At 48.5% G+C, this 7,500-nt stretch overlaps 1 protein-coding gene across 3 annotated transcripts in view; it reads right to left on the bottom strand.

Annotated features, from left to right (window-relative positions):
- LOC123518062 (octopamine receptor beta-2R-like) overlaps window positions 1-7,500 on the bottom strand; it is a 36,575-nt gene that overhangs the window by 21,241 nt on the left and 7,834 nt on the right. Inside the window, exon 1 of one of the 3 annotated variants that reach the window (XM_045278642.1) lies at window positions 47-401. The exons of the other annotated variants lie outside the window; for them this stretch is intronic. The gene's annotated coding sequence lies outside the window, so the exon portion shown is untranslated. Of the gene's footprint in view, window positions 1-46; window positions 402-7,500 lie in introns of those variants that run through there. 3 annotated transcript variants of the gene reach the window in all.

Genomic DNA, 7,500 nt, shown 5'->3' with positions numbered 1-7,500 from the left:
AATAGTAAATACACCGATGAAAACAAGAGAAAATAATCCCATATACCAGTGTGGGGTTATGGTGGTGGTGGTGGTTGAGGCTGTGGTGGTGGTGGTGGTGGAGGAGACGCGCGCACACCTCTCCTCTCCCAGGGCTAAAAGACAACTGACAGTCGATATCGAAGCCGTTTTGTTTATCGCGTGCCCGACCACCGACCCACCAATCACAGAGAAGGTGGCAAGCCAGCGAACACCAATCACAGCGGCCCTCCTCTCACTGACCAATAGCCGCCTCTCATTCCCTCACACTCCTAACAGCGCCTCTCCTCTCTCACTGACCAATAGCCGCCTCTCATTCCCTCACACTCCTAACAGCGCATCTCCTCTCTCACTGACCAATAGCCGCCTCTCACTCCCTCTCACTCCTAACAGCGCCTCTCCTCTCTCACTGACCCATAGTCGCCTCTCACTCCCTCACTCACTCCTCACAGCGCCTCTCCTCTCACACTGACCAATAGCCGCCTCTCACTCCGTCTCACTCACTCCTCACAGCGCCTCTCCTCTCACTCCCTCACTCCGCAGGTAAAGGTGGAAAGAAGACGCCGTAGGACTCCAGCAAGGGATCCTACGCTTCTACAGGACTCCAACAAGGATCCTACGCTCTCCTACGTCCACGATGAAGGATCAAGATGAGATAAGACTTAAAGGATGCTACAGGACTCTGACTGTTGACCCTCCAATAAGGGATGCTACGCTCTCCTACAGGACTCCAACAAGGATCCTACGTCCATCATGAAGGATCCAAAGAATTAAAAGACTTAAAGGATGCTAAAGGACTCTATTGATCCTTCGCTCTCCAACAAGGGATCCTATGTACTCCTACAGGAGTCCAACAAGGATCCTACGCTCTCATACGTCCACCATGAAGGATCCAAAGAGATAAAGGACCTAAAGGATACTACACGATTCTATTTGATCCTTCGCTGTATGAGATCTTACGGAGTCCTATGCTGAGGTGAAAGATATAAATGTCAGTGATCCTTTGGCGTCCTGTGGTGGCGGTGAAGGATCAATAGGACGCCAAAGCACTGCATGGGATCCTAGTCAGAGGCTGAAGGATGTAAAGGAAGCGACAGGACTCCTTTGCTGAGGATGAAGCGTGTAAAGGACTCAAGGGTCTAAAGCAGTGTTGGACTGAAAGCCGAGAGAGAGAGAGAGAGAGAGAGAGAGAGAGAGAGAGAGAGAGAGAGAGAGAGAGAGAGGAAATATAACCCATAATCTGATGGCTGTTCTATATGGTATGGGTCTCTCTCTCTCTCTCTCTCTCTCTCTCTCTCTCTCACTAAAAAAAAATCCAATTGTCGAAAGTTATATTTCGATACTTCCTTCTCTTCCTCCTCCTCCTCTTCCTCGTCTTCCTCCTCCTTCTCTTCTTTTTCCTCTCCAAAATGAGGTGGCGAGAGAGAGAGAGAGAGAGAGAGAGAGAGAGAGAGAGAGAGAGAGAGAGAGAGAGAGAGAGAGAGAGAGAGAGAGACTGAAACTTTACCCAAATTGAAGATAAATTAACTGCGATTCTAGTTTTCCACTCTTGTGATCCACGAACAAAGAGAGGAGGAGGAGGAGGAGGAGGAGATGGCAGTTGGATTGGTAGTGTAGGAAGTGGAAATGAAAAGAAAAAAATAGGAATAAAAGGAAGAGGATGAAAAAGAAGATGAGGAAAGGAAGGAGGAGGAAGAGAAGAAGGAGAAAGAGAAGGAAGAGAAGGAGAAGGAGGAGGAGGAAATAAAAAGATACACCAATAACAATAATAGTAAGAACACAAAAACAAGAAGGATCATGATAACGATGATAACAACAACAACAACAACAACATTAAGAAGAAGAATAATACGAAGAAAAAGTTACTTCATATTCTCCTTTTCCCATTTTCTACTTTTTATTCCGCTCTGCCTCTTAATCCTCTCTCTCTCTCTCTCTCTCGTTAGCGGCTCGCTCTCACACCCAAAAATTCGTCGTGGATAGAAAAATATCAAACATGAGAGAGAGAGAGAGAGAGAGAGAGAGAGAGAGAGAGAGAGAGAGAGAGAGAGAGAGAGAGAGAGAGAGAGAGAGAGAGAGACACACACACACACACACACACACACACACACACACACACACACACACACACACACGCGCGCGCTCTTTTGTTTTTATATATGAAAATGTGCACATAAATCGAGTTAACTCAAACACACACACACACACACACACACACACACACACACACACACACACTTCCATTAGAGTGATTAAGGTGACGAAAAGTGAGAGAGAGAGAGAGAGAGAGAGAGAGAGAGAGAGAGAGAGAGAGAGAGAGAGAGAGAGAGAGAGAGAGAGAGACCCTAGCGTTTGCTAATGAGAAGGAACAACAATTAATGTGTGTGTGTGTGTGTGTGTGTGTGTGTGTGTGTGTGTGTGTGTATGGAAAAGTTATGAATGTTTGCGGCGCTGGAGGAGGAGGAGGAGGAGGAGGAGGAGGAGGAGGAGGAGGAGGAGGAGGAGGAGGAGAGAGGAGAAGAAGAAGAAGAAGAAGAAGAAGAAGAAGAAGAAGAAGAAGAAGAAGAAGAAGAAGAAGAAGAAGAAGAAGAAGAAGAAGAAGAAGAAGAAGAAGAAGAAGAAGAAGAAGAGTAGGAGCAGGAGTTGGGAGGAGGAGGAGGAGGAGGAGGAGGAGGAGGAGGAGGAGGAGGAGGGTATACATAGCAGCGAGAATTAATGTGATGGGAAAAAAAATCTATGAGAGAGAGAGAGAGAGAGAGAGAGAGAGAGAGAGAGAGAGAGAGAGAGAGAGAGAGAGAGAGAGAGAGAGAGAGAGTGTTATGAATGGGATACGCAACTTCAATTTTGGCACCACCACCACCACCACCACCGCAACTAGAATGTTAGGAGGTTGTCGTGGTGGTGGTGAGCAGAGAGAGAGAGAGAGAGAGAGAGAGAGAGAGAGAGAGAGAGAGAGAGAGAGAGAGAGAGAGAGAGAGAGAGAGAGAGAGAGAGAAAGCATTCCCTCCCGTCTTTTTGTCAACGTATTACATCTTCCTCCTTCTCCTTCTCCTCTTCCTCTTCCTCGTTTTCTTCCTTTTTTTTTCCTTTCAGCCTTACATCACCATCACCACCACCACCACCACCACCACCACCACTACCTCCCTTCTCTCTCTTTAAGTAAATTATAGAATTGTGCACAGCGTGTATGTTTGTGTGCGTGGTGTCAGTGGTGGTGTAACAAGTCACCAGCAAACACCCACCACAACACCACCAGTCATTTGGAAACACTCTGCAACACCAGTGAAACACCCTTGGGAATACATTTTCTGGCAACACTTTTATCGTCTCTTATGTTCAACAAGCTGCAGCGGATGCCATTGTGGTGTTGAGCGGTGTTGTGGTGGTGTGGCATTGTGGTGTTGAGTGGTGTTATGGTGGTTCCAGTGGTGGTATGGCATTGTGGTGTTGAGCGGTGTTGTGGTGGTTCCAGTGGTGGTGTGGCATTGTGGTGTTGAGCGGTGTTTGGTGGTTCCAGTGGTGTTGTGGCATTGTGGTGTTGAGCGGTATTTGGTGGTTCCAGTGGTCGTTTGGCATTGTGGTGTTGAGCGGTGTTGTGGTGGTTCCAGTGGTGGTGTGGCATTGTGGTGTTGAGCGGTGTTTGATGGTTCCAGTGGTGATGTAGCAATGCGGTGTTAAGCGGAGTTGTGGTGGTTTCAATGACAGTGTAACATTGTGGTGTTGAGCGGTGTTGTGGTGATTTCAGTGGCATTGTAACACTGTGGTGTTGAGTGGTGTTGTGGTGGTTCCAGTGGTGGTGTAAAACTGTGGTGTTGAGCGGTGTTGTGGTGGTTCCAGTGGCGGTGTAACAAGCAGTGTACATCATTCTTGGGAACAAACAGCCATGAGAACACGCTATTTTAATCTCCTTTTAATGACCTTTGAGAAGTGTGGTGTTGTGTGGTGCAGTGAACGGTCAGCTGTACAGTGTACAGTGTACAGTGTGTGGAGTGTAGAGGATGTGCTGTGAGTGCAGCTTTCAAGAGTGTTTCCATTAAGGTGTCAGCAACATTAATGGCAACAAACACCCATGGCAGGGAACGTTTGATCCATCCTGTCCGTGGCCCCGTTGCCCCGTGGTCTCACCAGTGTTGGTGGGAGGACAACGGGACAACGGGGCGCGTCACTGTGCCGACGGTGTGGGAGGATGGGAGGATGCCTGCCTAACTCGTGGCCGGGCCGGGACTGTCACGCTGGCCTGGCATGGCACACTACCTTTAACAGTAACGAGAGCAAGACAGGCAGGAGTGGGCGGGCTGAATTACAGGGACGGAGCTGCGACACTGACACAGGTGAGGCCTTCTGTACCAAACACTGACCATACACCGCCATACTCCCTTACCACCACCACCATCACCACTGTCACCACCAAACGACTGTTTCCATTGGCTGCAGGTATACAGGTATACAAACGAGGTGTTCTCTAGTAACGCTCTCCAAGCAGCAGCAGCAGCAGCAGCAGCAGGAGGAGGAGGAGGAGGAGGAGGAATGCAGGATACATAGAGTAAAGCAGTAGAGTGGCACAGGCGGTGGTGACACAAGGCGGTGGTGACTGGTGAGACTGTCAGTGTACGGCAAGTTGGTGATGGAATCAGTGTACGAGTAAGAGAAGGCTGCCAGATGCCAGGCGCGTCACGTGACGTCTCCTCGCAGCTTCCATCGGTCTGCTGTCTTTACGCATGCTGAGTCTATTCATGTCAATCGCCACAACACATTTCACATTCATTCATTCATGTCTCCGTAAGTATTCAGCACAAGTCACTGATGGCAGCCACACTGACGCTGGTGCCCAGTGAGTGGCTTCAGCGTGGCGCAACACAACGGTCACTAGCCACCACACACCACCCCCCACGGACACACGCACTATCACCATTGTCAAACGCTTTGCCTTCCCTCCTCACACCAGTAAATGACCTCTCAACAGTGCTCCTCCTTCACATGCTGCACACTCCTTGCTAGGCTGTGTGTCATTACAGCCAACACCACTGCCATCACTACCATTAACTGTCATTACAACCACCACCACTGCCCTCACTACCATTAACTGTCATTAGAGCCACCACCACTGCCATCACTACCATTAACTGTCATTAGAGCCACCACCACTGCCATCACTACCATTAACTGTCATTAGAGCCACCACCACTGCCCTCACTACCATTCACTGTCAATAGAGCCACCACCACTGCCATCACTACCATTAACTGTCATTACAGCCACCACCACTGCCCTCACTACCATTAACTGTCATTAGAGCCACCACCACTGCCATCACTACCATTAACTGTCATTAGAGCCACCACCACTGCCATCACTACCATTAACTGTCATTAGAGCCACCACCACTGCCATCACTACCATTAACTGTCATTAGAGCCACCACCACTGCCATCACTACCATTAACTGTCATTAGAGCCACCACCACTGCCCTCACTACCATTAACTGTCATTAGAGCCACCACCACTGCCCTCACTACCATTAACTGTCATTAGAGCCACCACCACTGCCATCACTACCATTAACTGTGACAAGAGGCACCAGCACAGCCTTGAGTATATCTGTGTGTCACTTCACAAGCAGTGTTTCCAAAGGAGACACAATGAAATGGGTGTTGTCACTCTAGCAATGCAAGTGTTCATGTCCTCATTCTATTTCCCTTAACAAAACAGGTAAAAGAAAGCTGAACTGTACATCCTCCTCCTCCTCCTCCTCCTCCTCCTCCCCCTCCTCCTACTACTACTATTACAGGGAGAGCCTTTTTTCACATTACAATCCCACAAGTCTCTCTATGCACATGTTACTTTACTAATACACGGCGATGTAGTTCACCAGATCCCCTCCTCTGCTAATTCATCCCATGCATGCTTAACGATCTTCTCTTCTTCTTCTTCTTCTTCTTCTTCTTCTTCTTCTTCTTCTTCTTCTTCTTCTTCTTCTTCTTCCTCCTCCTCCTCCTCCTCCTCCTCCTCCTCCTCCTCCTCCTCCTCCTCCTCCTCTTCCTCCTGCTTCATCATCACCACCTCCTCTGTCTCCCCACTGGTACTAATTATTCCTATGCATTCCTTAGCAATCACCACTATAACTGCCCTCCTCCTCCTCCTCCTCCTCCTCCTCCTCCTCCTCCTCCTCCTCCTCCTCCTCCTAACACACCGTAAGGGAGGAGCGCGTGAGGGGGGTCAGGAGAGCGGCGTCACTCTGCTCACCCTCCTTGGTAATCCTGCAACATCCTGCCACACTCAGACAGCCTGCTCGCCGTGGTGTTCTATTGTGGGCCGCCTTGGGACGCGTAGGTCGTAGCGTGGGGAGAGGAGGCTGGGGAGAGAAGGCTTGGGTTGGGGGAGAAGGGAAGGAGGGGATAGGGGGAAGGTATTAGCAAGCAGGGTGAGGGGCAGGAAGCTTTGAGTGTTGCTTGGAAAAATAATAATGGTCGTGTTTTGTGTTGCAATACGACAATTTGTATTCTTGACTTGATGACAGGAGGAGGAGGAGGAGGAGGAGGAGGAGGAGGATACAAAACTGTGGGAAAGAGAAGGAGAAGGTTTATGAGGAGGAGGGAGCATGGGGGAGAGAGAGGAGATAAGGAAATGGAAGGGCGAAAAATGGGAGTAAGAGTTAATAGGATGGAAGAACGGAGTGAGAGGAGACACTGTGACGTATTGGAAAAGAGAGAGAGAGAGAGAGAGAGAGAGAGAGAGAGAGAGAGAGAGAGAGAGAGAGAGAGAGAGAGAGAGAGAGAGACTCCTCTGACACTCTTTGTGACGTGACACTCAGTGTAGCAGTGAGAATAGTGAGTGAAGTGAGAACAGTGGAGTCTTGTAAATATTGTAGAGAAATAGGAGAGAGAGAGACAGAGAGAGAGAGAGAGAGAGAGAGAGAGAGAGAGAGAGAGAGAGAGAGAGAGAGAGAGAGAGAGAGAGAGAGAGAGAGAGAAGGAAGAGGAAGAAACACTGAAGGGAGAGAAAGGTCAAGAAAGAAAAGATAAGAGGGAAAGGGAGAGGGAAAGACAGAGAGGGAAGGGGAGAAGGGGAGAGAGGAAGGGGAGAGGAAGGAGGATGGTTGTGAGAGCAGAGCGATTTTATTTTTTTACAGGAATATTAAACAAGGTAGGGAAAATATTTCAGATACCACGCGAAAACAACAACGACAACAACAACAAAAACTACGATAATAAAAACATCAGCAACAACAACAACAACAACAACAACAACAACAACAACAACAACAAGGACAAACAATCAGTGAGGCACCAGGTCTATATCATGCATCACTATTTCCTTGCAGCAACAACAACAACAACAACAACAACAACAGCAACAATAACAACAACAACAGCAACAATAACAACAACAACAAGGACAAAATATCAGCGTGACACCATCTCTCTATGAAGCATCACTATTTCCTCACAGCAACATTCCCAGCGGTGTTGCAGCAGCTCGCT

Source organism: Portunus trituberculatus, chromosome 6, assembly GCF_017591435.1.
Source record: "Portunus trituberculatus isolate SZX2019 chromosome 6, ASM1759143v1, whole genome shotgun sequence".
NCBI lineage: Eukaryota > Metazoa > Arthropoda > Malacostraca > Decapoda > Portunidae > Portunus > Portunus trituberculatus.
Note: the sequence above shows the minus strand (reverse complement) of the source record. Positions and strands in the feature narration are given on the sequence as shown.